Raw genomic sequence first — 13,633 nt, forward strand, 5'->3', positions numbered from 1 at the left:
CATCAGTGTCAAAACAGTTATTCAGACAGTCACAGACAGTGTGAGGGTTTAGCTCTTCCCAAACCCTGTGATTGGCTTCCCCAGCTGTGTGGACTGGACTCAGTAATTCCTACTTGTTCCCAATGGAGGATGTGAGATTGCTGAGAAGGTGAAAGTACCAGAGGGAAATACCTGGTTGGTAAAAGTCATTCTCTATGGTGATAGAGTTAGGGCAGACCTTCTGGGTTGGAAACAAGTTGGAATCACATGGAGACCTCAAGAGCTTCACATTCCTAGGAGAAATGTGACGAGGTCAGCAGGGAGGACACCTGACGCTGATTAACTCTGACATAAGGATCAGAGAGCAGCAGCACAATGTAGGGTCAGGAAAGACAAGCCATCACTGTGGAACTCAGGGAACAAAGGGACATTTCTAGAGCCCATATATGGATCCCCACCAATGTGGGCCCCAACACATGCCCAGACAACCTTGTAAAGAGAACAAGGAGAATATGAAGGATTCTATTCATAAGTGCCTGACATGTAGAGGCTGTTTCCAATACTGTATTAAACTATCATCAATCCTGGAAAAAAAATATAAACAATATTTTTTGGGGAGTCTTTATTTTCTAACCCTGCTATACATGGGTGGAGCCTTTGGATGACAACGAGAACATTTTATAACAAAATAAAGAAGCTATTTGTTCTCTGCACATTTGAAGGGAGCAAGAAAGCATTTAAACCCTGAAATGGTTATTTTAGTTTTTGATCTGGGTATAAAGAAGATAAATAATTGGCTTCAATTGGAAAGTAAATAGAGAGCTGAAGGCTGAAGCAGAGCTCCAATTTTGGGGTGTAAGTAAGATGAATTGGTTTCATATGATTGTGATCATTATCATCTCCAGGCCCACCAGGAGCCCAGAGAGTGACTTATGCAACCTGAATATTAGGGAAGAGGTGGGTTAGAACTTAATTTGTGAAACACAGTATGTTTTTTTTTTTTATCATCATCATCATCATCACCATCCTTGAAGAACCACTAGAGAGACATATGCTCCCAACAGAATAAGGGGCAGCAGATTTAGAGAAGATTCAGAACTGGTACTTGTTTTTAAAGTTTTGCAGGCTGTTTACTTCCTATACTTCCAAATCATATAAATGAACAAGCAAAAACAAGTGCCCAATAGAACCCAGAAGACTGAAACAAAAACTGATGATATCTGGATCAGAGGCCCTTTGATCCTGCATTACATAGGGTACTGAGAATTTATTAAATATATAAAGATTGTTTGAGTGTTTCCTGTTTTTCCCCCAACACTAAACACTATTGTATTAAATAATACTGAAAATACAGTTTATTTAGCACTTCCTCTATAAGACGAAAAACTTTGAGGAAGAGCTAAGAACTTTGCTCAAGTTTATTCAGATGATTAACAACCTTACAAAGTAGTCACTATTAATTTCCTTTATTACAGAAAAGAAAACTGAGTGTCATTAAGCAACTTGATTAAGATTTCACAACCAATATAGTGGGTGAGGGATTTGATTCCAGGTTTTCTGTTACCATAGTCTATGCTTATCTCCTACACAAGGCTGCTCCATGAATAGAGCAAATTCAACAAAACTGTGAGTACCTACCTTGTATGAAGTGCTATGTAGAGAATACAGATTACTCAGGCAGGTTTGGTCACAGCCAGGATGTCAGCACCAGAAGTCCACCAGGAGGAGCAACAAAGTGTGCCTATGAATGACAGGTAACACAATCAAGTCCCATCATTATTGTTGTCACTATTTCTACATCCTGAGAACCAGAGCACCTAAGAAGAATGCCAGTGTGGACTGTTGTTTTTTAAAAGGGTGACATTTCTCAGAAAGGCCCTGAGATCTTGAGGCTAACCTGCAGCTCTTCCTGACCCATCTGGATGTGGAGAATTTGGGACCAATGGGATTGCCTCTTTGACGCTATTTCTCATTCAATTAAGGAGGAGTTGCTGGATAGACATGCTTCCCTGCGAAAGAAAGGAAGAAAGAAAGAAAGGAAGAAAGGAAGGAAGGAAGGAAGGAAGGAAGGAAGGAAGGAAGGAAGGAAGGAAGGAAGGAAGGAAGGGAGAGAGAGAGAGAGAGAGAGAAAGGAAGAAAGGAAGAAAAAAAGAAAGAGGGGTGGCCTTGTGGCTTTATATTAGAGAGACTTGCTTAGAGTTATACCAAGTTTGGTCACTTAATTATATCATCTTGGGAATGTTTATTTAACTTCTCTGAAGCACAGTTTATTTTTAAAATGAAGACGACTTAAATTATTGTGAGCATGAACTAAAACAATGCACTTGAAAGGGTTTGACCATACCAGGAGCTCAGGAAAAACAGCTAAAACAGAACATGAGAGACAGGCTGAGAGGAACTTTTACTTGGAGCAAAGAATCTTCACTTAACACTTTTCCTCTGGCCATTCCTGCATTCTACAGGCTGTGGGTTTGCAGACGATGTGTTTTTCCCTTGAACTAGCTCTCCTATGACCCGACTGATATTTTGTCCCCTGTTTATCTGTAAGATCCTTAAGTACAAGGATTATGAATCCTAATATCTTTTATATTCAACCCCCCCCCAAAGTTCTTCCACAGAGCCTACATTCTTGGATCAGAATAAAAATATATTCACTTTACAATTAACAGCACTATACCAGCCCCATGCAGCACTTCACAATTTACCAAATAATTTTACATGCATCACCTCATTTGATCTCACCACACCTCTCCTGGGCTTTCTTGGTTCTCAGATCACGATGATTGGGTGGTGGGCGGACTAAGTAATGATCAGGTTTCAGCATTAAGCATGTACTCTGATACTTATTGAATTTTTCTTTGCCACCTCCTTCTTCTCTCTAACCTTGTGCCCTCAGAAATGTATCTCCATTACACACCCTCGGGTCCTGTACCTCCAAGAGGGTTCCAAGAGCCAAAGAAAACCAAGAGACAACTTGAGCCAGTACCATTTTGCACACCCTTCCTTGAAGGAAAACAGCATACGTTTATCATCCAGATTCATTAAGACATTAACATTTTATGACCCAGTTCAAGCAAAATGATCTAAATGAAAGCATGCCCAGTGGCATTTTATGACAAACGTATGCCTTGATTTTAAAGTTTAACTCTACTCAAATAGCTACATACTAAAGTAAATGTGATTTTCAAAAATATTTAAGATTTTATTTTAGAGCAATATTAGGTTCGCGGCAAAATTGAGAGGAACGTGCATCAATTTCACCTACACCCCATGTACACCCACAGCCTTCTTCGCTTGAACACCTCCACCAGAGTGGTTCACTAGTTATCATCGATGAACCTACATTCACACATCATTGTCACTCAAAGTTCATACTTTAACCTTAGAATTCACTCTTGGTCTTGTACAGTCTGTGGATTGAGACAAATGTGTAATGACATGCATTCATCCTTATAAAATCACACAGAATATTTTATCTCTAAAATATTTTAATTCTAAAAATCCTCTGTGTTCTATTTATCCCTTCCATTAACCCTTGGCAATTACTGATATTTTTACTATCTCCATAGTCTCACTGTTTCCAGGATGTCATGTAGTTGGAATCATACTGTATGTAGGTTTTATAAGTGGCTTCTTTACTTATTAATATGCATTTAAAGTTCTTATATATTTTTTCATGACTCAATAACTCATTCCCTATTAGTACTGAATAATATCAGTACTGTGGATGTACCACAGGGTTTTTTGTTGCTATTGTTGTTTGTTTGTTTTTTAGTCATTCACCTATATGTTAGTGTTGGTTACTTCCATGTTTGGGAAATTATAGAAAATAAAACTGCTATAAATCACCCATGTTCTGTTCTTTTCTTTTTTAAATATACATTTTCAACACTTTGATATGAAAACCAACAAATAGGTTTGCTGGATTTTATGATAGGCATATATTTAGTTTATGGTAAGTTGCTAAACTTCCTCCCAAAGTGGCTATACCATTCTGGATTTTTATTGCTCCACATCCTCACAAACATTTGGTGTTGTCAGTGTTCTGGATTTTAGCCACATTAATAGGCATGTAGTGGTTTTGATTTCCTTGAAAATTTGCTGTGAAACATCTTTTCCATTTGCCTATTTACCATCTGTATATCTTCTTGAGTGAATCCAATGTGATTTTCCAGCCCAATCTGGGAACTAACTGTGCTGACCTGTGGATCGCATGGGATAGCAAAGGAAATAATCCAGAAAGTAATTTTTGTAGTTGGTCAACTCTCCTTAAATTACACTGTTAAGATTATTCATGTAGGGGGTGACTAATGATGTTCATGAAGCAGTCCTCGGCATGCTTCCTCATCTCTTTCTCTGCATTTAAGAGAAAGAAAAGATCATTATAATCTCATAAGTTCAACAGGAAAGGCCAGGGTTATCCCTATGGAGACTCTGAGGCAAGAAAAACTAAATCTGGTACCTTGGAGAGCAAATGATGAACAAATCTAACTCAACAAATGCATGGACCCTATGTTCCTGTTGCAGTGTCCTACCAATTAACTGGAAAAGATGACAGAGTATGTTTTTCTATCATTTTGTGTCCTCCTTTCCCTAACCTCAATTCTATTGTAGGTTTATTTAATGAAGAAGAAAGAAGATAAAAGTAGAAGAAATCCACTACAAGAAGATGTCAAAAAGCAAGAGGTAGTGGGTCATGAAAATCTGTATAGTGAGCAGTTACAATACAAAGGACAGATAAAGCGTTATGGAGCAAAAGACATTGGTTGTTTTCCTGGAGTGACGAGCTAGCTGAGTAGAGATGGTAAAGTATATTTTTCAGAATTCATGAATGGAGCTCCACTTCTTGATGGGATGAGTGTCATGTGACCTGTTCTGACCAATAGAATGAAATAGAAGTGCCCCGTCCCACTTTGCCCACCCAGTAGGCATGGAAGCTTCTGTTTTTATCCAGAGGAGACTCCAAGGTTAGTTACAACACACTGTGCAGAGGAAGCTGTAAAGTTCAGAGAGGACCCGTTTTAAACCAAAGCACCTGGGCTGGGGATGTGGCTCAAGCGGTAGCGCGCTCGCCTGGCATGCGTGCGGCCCGGGTTCGATCTTCAGCACCACATACCAACAAAGATGTTGTGTCCGCCAAGAACTAAAAAATAAATATTAAAAATTCTCTCTCTTTCTCTCTCTCTCTCTCTCTCTCACTCTCTCTCTCACTCTCTCTTTAAAAAAAAAAAAAAAAAAAAAAAACCAAAGCACCTTTATTTTCTTCTTAGTGACCTTGACTGATTGTTCTGAGCCAAGGACAGCTATCATTATGAAATTGGGACAGTTTTCACATCATATGAGCAAGCAGAATATGCTGTTTTGTTTTGAAAGCTTCAGTTGAGTTTCATTCCATTCAGGACTGAAATTTAGTAGCATTAACCTTTGTTGTGGAAATTTTGCAATATTTCCTTTCTGAGTGCAAATAGCTCCTGACTCTGTCCTAAGAGTCCTAGTTTGTCATTTCAGGGACAGCCACAAGCCAGCCTACCACAGCTATTATGCAGCAATCTTCCTTTCCTTTTTCCCAATGGAAAAGACTGCACCTCTACCATCTTACTGAGCAAATAAGTGGTGGCCATCTGGACCCCACGAGGCTCAGTTCCCTGGCTACATATAGGACCTGTCACCTTCCACGTGTGTTATGCTAGTTACTTTAGTGTATTTTTATCTTTCTCTTTTCTTCCCTCCATCCCTCTCTTCCTTGATCCTACTTCCTCTTCCGTCTCCATCTATATCTATGTCTATCTACCTATCAACAGATAGGTTTACATAATACACAATTGACCATTTTAAAGTGCACATCTTTGTGATACATAATGCATTCTCTCCTAATATTGTACAGTGCTTCCTCTAGGGAGCTTCAAAACTATTTCAGTCTCCAAAGAAAACCTCATTCTAATTAGCAGTCACTACTCATTCTTCTCTCCCCCAGACCCTGGATCAATCTCTAATTTACTTTCTGTCTTTCTACTTTTGCCTATTTTGCATAAATGAAATTAAACAATATGGAGCTTTTTATATCTATCTTTTTTTTTTTTGCTTTAGGTTCTTCCATATGGTAGAGTATATCAATAGTTAATTCATTTTTGTTACTGCATAATATTCTGTTGTGTGGATATAACACAATTTATAAGTTGGTGTGTTGACAGATGTTTGTGCTGTTTCTACTGTTTATCTATTGTCAGTAGTGTGTTAGATATTATGCTAGTATCTGTCTAGTGATAGGGCACATGGAAAGCGCCATTCATTCATTTACAAATGAACTAGTGCCTTGTGGCTTCTTTTAATTAACACAGTAATATATAAACGGCTACCTCTTTTGCTAATGAAGTGGGCATTACTCAAAAAAATCACATTTTTCTTCAAATAATCTTAGATTTAATTTCTTATTTCTTGGGTATATTTAAGATGAAGAAAATAAAAAAAGTGATTTCTTTTTAATGTTGATTTGTTTTCTCAAGGAAAACCTACAACTGAAGACTTATTCATGCCAATTTTTTTTTTCAGTAAACTTTTCTGCTCATTTTGTGGTAAGTGGGTTCTGAAATCTGAATTTCCTACATAATTATTTTAATCTAGCTTGCCATCCTCACTGTGTGGACACTACCACTCTGCAATTTTAAAATGTCATTTCCATTAATTTCATGTTAGTTTTTTCAGTGGACTGAATTTTCCCCTTGGTTGACCACGACTTGGAGTAAAATTTATATCCAAATGCCTCAATAGTCTTCCTGGAGGATTCAGTCCAATTTACCCCCTGCTGCCATCCTTTCAGAACCAGTGTAGTGCACTCAGGAGAGCAGAGGGACCAAGGCAGGGAGGGGTTAGATGCCTGGTCTGGGAGCCAAGCTGTCTGGATTCCAACACCTCCTCCCCTGTGTACCAAGGCAAAGTTTTTTGTGTCTCCTTGACGTCAGTTTCTGTAAAATGGAGGTAACACAAGAAGTTGTTACCCCATACAATCGTTGTGAAATAAAATAAGTTAATATATAAAAAGCACAAAGAACAGTCCTTGGCATAGATATAATGCCTCTATATTGTAATAGATTGATCTTATTATTGATTCTTTTGAATAGGATGGAAGAGGCAGAGAGGTTCTCTCTCTTTTTTTTTTTAAATCTCAGGTTTCAATGAGGACATTTCTTACTTACTAAGCAAGAGCAATTTTTTTTTTCTGAATCTCTCTTGCCTGATTAGTGTCAAAGTATCACTTTAGGCACTGTGTCTACCTTCTTGTATTATGAATGAGATCAAAATGGCCTGTACAAGACCTTGACTCAATAAGGAAACCACTACATATGGATTACAAATGCAGCAATACAAAATGTTGGTTGAAAATGAACAGACTTCTGTGAAGTTCCCTGCCAGTTGAACTATTCCATGGTTCCTAATAAACACTTTTGTCTTTCCTTTGCCCAAAAGCTGTATAGGAAGTTACCAGTCATTACAAAAACTCTTTAGAAAAGCTATACCTTGACTTTAAGATATTATAAGATTAATTTTATTTTAATCTGAGTAATAAATAGGTGTAGAATTTAAAATTCAAATATCACTGAACAACTTGTAATAAAAATCGGATTTTCCACTTTCAAGCGCTTTCCATACTTTAATTCTGCTCCCCAGAAGCAAACGTCATCAAGAGTCCTATTTGTCCTCTGAATTTAGCTCCATGCTCTTTCAATTATATTCATACATTGCTGTTTATTCATTGATAGTTTTAGGTATTGATGAGGAAGACTTAGATCCCTCCCTGAACCCTCAAAAATATCTCTCAACCAAGGGATGCTAGGATTTGTCTCAGGTCATCAAAGTTTGTATCACAAATGACCTAGCAGAAAACACAAAGGTCATCTGTTGTGGTTTGGATGTGATACACCCAAAAGCTCATGTGTGAGACAATGCAAGAAGGCTCAGAGAAGAAATGATTAGGTTATGAGAACCTAAACCTAGTCAGAGAATTAATCATCTGACAGGATTAATGGGTAGAGAAGACAGGTGGGGTGTGGCTGGAGGTGTAGCATTAGGGGTTCAGCTTTGGGGTATGTATTTGTATCTGGTGAATGGAGTCACTCTGCTTTCTGATAATATTGTGAGCCATGTCCCTCTGCCACACTCTTCTACCATGATGTCTTGCCTCAATTTAGGTCCCAAGGAATGAAGCTGGACTTCTAGGGACTAAGACTATGAGCCCTCTACAACTTTTCCTCCTCTACAATTGTTCTGGTTGGGTCTTTGAGTCTCAGCACCAAAAAAGTTGACTAAAACAGTCCTTTCCTTACAAAGTCCTACTAGATGCTGACTAAGAGTGCTGACTTTGGAGCCAGACTGCCCAGGTTTTAAGACCAAACTTTGCTACTTACCAGACAGATGCATGACATTGGATAAATCACTCCAACATTCTGTACCACCTGGTATTAATTAATTTACAAACCTACCAACATCTCTACCACAAGCCCATCAATAATCCATTGATTCAAATACATCCATTCCATCTCTTCCACATATCCTTTCCTTGGAGCCCCAAGTAAGGGTGGATAATTTCTCCTTAAAATAATAATTCTCATTCCATTGTGGGGGATAATTGTCTAGACCCACTCTGCAGTCATCATGGGACTTCTCTCTCCAATGTTAGGTAACAGTTTCTGCACCTTCTATTTTGGTTTAATACATTGATTTGAGGAAGCACTTTCTCTGGTAGCTCACTAGAAAGGAATTTAAAGGGGGAACATTTTGCGATTTTATGAATAACAAAATTCTTTTGAAGAACAACAAGAACAACTGTTTTAGCTTTATACTTGATTGCTAGTTTAGAAGGATATAGAAATCTAAGTTGGAAATCAGTCACTTTGAATTTTCTGGGCTTTGTTCCACTGCCATCTAGGATTCAGCTGCTTTTAAGAAATTCAAGATTCTATATTCTTGTATGTGCACTTGAATGTGTTGTCCTCTCCCTCTTGGGAACTTCTAGGATCTCTTCCTGATTACAAATATTCTCAATTTTACTAGGACCCACCTGGGATTTTGTCTTTGGTTGTCCTTTAAGGTAGATGCTCCATATGCCCTTTCAATAGGGAGGTACATGTTTTTCAGTTCTGTGAAAAAAAAAAATCTCTTCTTCATGTTCTGTCTTCTTTTTCTTTTTTTTGTAACTCCTAATTGTTAGCTAATGAACTCGTTTTTTTTTTTATTGTTGGTCGTTCAAAACATTACATAGTTCTTAATATATCATATTTCACAGTTTGATTCAAGTGGGTTATGAACTCCCATTTTTACCCCATATACAGATTGCTGTATCACATCAGTTACACTTCCATTGATTTACATATTGCCATTCTAGTGTCTGATGTATTCTGCTGTCTATCCTATTCTCTACTATCCCCGCTCCCCTCCCCTCCCCTCCCCTCCCCTCTTCTCTCTCTACCCCCTCTACTGTAAATCATTTCTTCCACTTGTATTATTCTTCTCTTACCCCTCATTTCCTCTTATATGTAATTTTGTATAACCCTGAGGATCACCTTCCATTTCCATGCAATTTGCCTTCTCTCTCCCTTTCCCTCCCACCTCTCATCCCTGTTTAATGTTGATCTTCTTCTCAAGCTCTTCGTCCCTACCCTGTCCTTGGTTACTCCCCTTATATCAAAGAAGTCATTTGGCATTTGTTTTTTAAGGATTGGCTAGCTTTACTTAGCATAATCTGCTCTAATGCCATCCATTTCCCTCCAAATTCTATGATTTTGTCATTTTTTAATGCAGAGTAATAATCCATTGTGTATAAATGCCACATTTTTTTTTATCCATTCGTCTATTGAAGGGCATCTAGGTTGATTCCACAATCTTGCTATCGTGAATTGTGCTGCTATGAACATCGATGTAGCAGTGTCCCTGTAGCATGCTCTTATTGGGTCTTTAGGGAATAGACCGAGAAGGGGAATAGCTGGGTCAAATGGTGGTTCCATTCCCAGCTTTCCAAGAAATCTCCATACTGCTTTCCAAATTGGCTGCACCAATTTGCAGTCCCATCAACAATGAACAAGTGTACCCTTTTCCCAGCATCCTCTCCAGCATTTGTTGTTGTTTGACTTCATAATGGCTGCCAATCTTACTGGAGTGAGATGGTATCTTAGGGTGGTTTTGATTTGCATTTCTCTGACTGCTAGCGATGGTGAGCATTTTTTCATGTACTTATTGATTGATTGTATGTCCTCCTCTGAGAAGTGTCTGTTCAGGTCCTTGGCCCATTTGTTGATTGGGTTATTTGTTATCTTATTGTCTAATTTTTTGAGTTCTTTGTATACTCTGGATATTAGGGCTCTATCTGAAGTGTGTGGAGTAAAGATTTGTTCCCAGGATGTAGGCTCCCTGTTTACCTCTCTTATTGTTTCTTTTGCTGAGAAAAAACTTTTTAGTTTGAGTAAGTCCCAATTGTTGATTTTAGTTGTTATCTCTTGCGCTATGGGTGTCCTATTGAGGAATTTGGAGCCTGACCCCACAGTATGTAGATCATAGCCAACTTTTTCTTCTATCAGACGCCATGTCTCTGATTTAATATCAAGCTCCTTGATCCATTTTGAGTTAACTTTTGTGCATGGCGAGAGAAAGGGATTCAGTTTCATTTTGATGCAAATGGATTTCCAATTTTCCCAGCACCATTTGTTGAAGATGCTATCCTTCCTCCATTGCATGGTTTTAGCCCCTTTATCAAATATAAGATAGTTGTAGTTTTGTGGATTGGTTACTGTGTCCTCTACTCTGTACCATTGATCTACCCGCCTGTTTTGGTACCAATACCATGCTGTTTTTGTTACTATTGCTCTGTAATATAGTTTGAAGTCTGGTATCACTATACCACCTGATTCACACTTCCTGCTTAGCATTGTTTTTGCTATTCTGGGTCTTTTATTATTCCATATAAATTTAATGATTGTTTTATCTATTTCTACAGGAAATGCTGTTGGGATTTTGATTGGCATTGCATTGAACTTATAGAGAACTTTTGGTAATATCGCCATTTTGATGATGTTAGTTCTGCCTATCCATGAACAGGGTATATTTTTCCATCTTCTAAGGTCTTCTTCTATATCTCTCTTTAGGGTTCTGTAGTTTTCATTGTATAAGTCTTTCACCTCTTTTGTTAGGTTGATTCCCAAGTATTTTATTTTTGGGGGGGATATTGTGAATGGAGTAGTTGTCCTCATTTCCGTTTCAGAGGATTTGTCGCTGATATACAGAAATGCCTTTGATTTATGCGTGTTGATTTTATATCCTGCCACTTTGCTGAATTCATTTATTAGCTCTAATAGTTTCTTTGTAGACCCTTTTGGGTCTGCTAGGTATAGAATCATGTCATCTGCAAATAGTGATAATTTAAGTTCTTCTTTTCCTATTTTTATGCCTTTAATTTCTTTCATCTGTCTAATTGCTCTGGCCAGTGTTTCAAGAACTATGTTGAACAGAAGTGGTTAGAGAGGGCATCCCTGTCTTGTTCCAGATTTTAGAGGGAATGCCTTCAATTTTTCTCCATTCAGAATGATGCTGGCCTGTGGCTTATCATAGATTGCTTTTACAATGTTGAGGTATGATCCTGTTATCCCTAATTTTTCTAGAGTTTTGAACATAAAGGGATGCTGTACTTTGTCGAATGCTTTTTCTGCATCTATCGAGATTATCATATGGTTCTTATTTTTAAGTCTATTGATGTGGTGAATAACATTTATTGATTTCCGTATATTGAACCAGCCTTGCATCCCAGGGATGAATCCTACTTGATCATGGTGTACAATTTTTTTGATATGTTTTTGAATCTGAATCGCCAGAATTTTATTGAGGACTTTTGCATCTAGGTTCATTAGAGATATTGGTCTGTAGTTTCCTTTCTTTCAAGTGTCTTTGTCTGGTTTAGGTATCAGGGTGATGTTGGCCTCGTAGAATGTATTTGGAAGTTCTCCCTCTTTTTCTATTTCCTGAAATAGCTTGAAAAGTATTGGTGTTAGTTCCTCTTTAAAGGTTTTGTAAAACTCTGCTGTATACCCATCCGGTCCTGGGCTTTTCTTAGTTGGTAGTCTTTTGATGGTTTCTTCTATTTCCTCAATTGTTATTGGTCTGTTTAGGTTGTCTATATCCTCCTGACTCAATCTGGGCAGATCATATGACTTAAGAAATTTATCTATGCCTTCACTATCTTCTATTTTATTGGAGTATAAGGATTCAAAATAATTTCTGATTATCTTCTGTATTTCTGAAGTGTCTGTTGTGATATTGCCTTTTTCATCCCGTATGCTAGTAATTTGAGTTCTCTCTCTTCTTCTCTTCATTAGCATGGCTAAGGGTCTGTCTATCTTATTTATTTTTTCAAAGAACCAACTTTTAGTTTTGTCAATTTTTTCAATTATTTCTTTTGTTTCGATTTCATTAATTTCAGCTCTGATTTTAATTATTTCTTGCCTTCTACTTCTTTTGCTGTTGTTTTGCTCTTCTTTTTATAGGATTTTGAGATGAAGTATGAGATCATTTTTTGTTGGTTTTTTCTTTTTTTAAGGAATGAACTCCAAGCAATGAATTTTCCTCTTAGAACTGCTTTCAATGTGTCCCATAGATTACGATATGTTGTGTCTGTGTTTTCATTTAACTCTAAGAAGTTTTTAATTTCCTCCTTGATGTCTTCTAAAACCCATTGATCATTCAGTAACCTATTGTTCATTCTCCAAGTGATGCATGATTTTTCCTTCCTTCTTTTATCGTTGATTTTCAGTTTCATTCGATTATGATCAGATAAGATGCATGGTATTATCTCTACTCCTTTATATTGTCTAAGAGTTGCCCTGTGACATAATGTATGATCTATTTTTGAGAAGGATCCATGTGCTGCTGAGAAAAAAAGTGTAACTGCTTGATGTTGGGTGGTATATTCTATATATGTCAATTAAGTCTAGGTTATTAATTGTGTTATTGAGTTCTATAGTTTCGTTATTTAACTTTTGTTTGGAAGATCTGTCCAGTGGTAAGAGAGGTGTGTTGAAGTCTCCCATGATTATTGTATGGTGGTCTATCAGACTCTTGAACTTGAGAAGAGTTTGCTTGATGAACATAGCTGCACCATTGTTTGGGGCATATATATTTTATGATTGTTATGTCTTGTTGGTATATGGTTCCCTTGAGCAGTATGTAGTGTCCCTCTTTATCCCTTTTGATTAACTTTGGCTTGAAATCTATTTTATTAGATATGAGTATGGACACTCCTGCTTGTTTCCGAAGTCCATATGAGTGATATGATTTTTCCCAACCTTTCACCTTCAGTCTATGTATGTCTTTTCCTATCAAATGCATCTCCTGTAGGCAGCATATTGTTGGGTCTTGTTTTGTGATCCATTCTACTAGCCTGTGTCTCTTAATTGGTGAGTTTAAGTCATTAACATTTAGGGTTTTTATTGAGATATGGTTTGTTCTTCCAGCCATATTTGTTTATTAATGTTACTAAACCTGATTTGTTTTCCCCTTTGATTACTTTCCCCCCTTTACTGTCCTACCTCCCACTGTTGGTTTTCATTGTTATTTTCCATTTCCTCTTCCTGTAATGTTTTGCCAAGGATTTTTTGAAGAGATGGTTTTCTAGCTG

This window comes from Spermophilus citellus (genome assembly GCF_964194105.1).
Source record: "Spermophilus citellus genome assembly, chromosome: 6".
Taxonomy (NCBI): domain Eukaryota; kingdom Metazoa; phylum Chordata; class Mammalia; order Rodentia; family Sciuridae; genus Spermophilus; species Spermophilus citellus.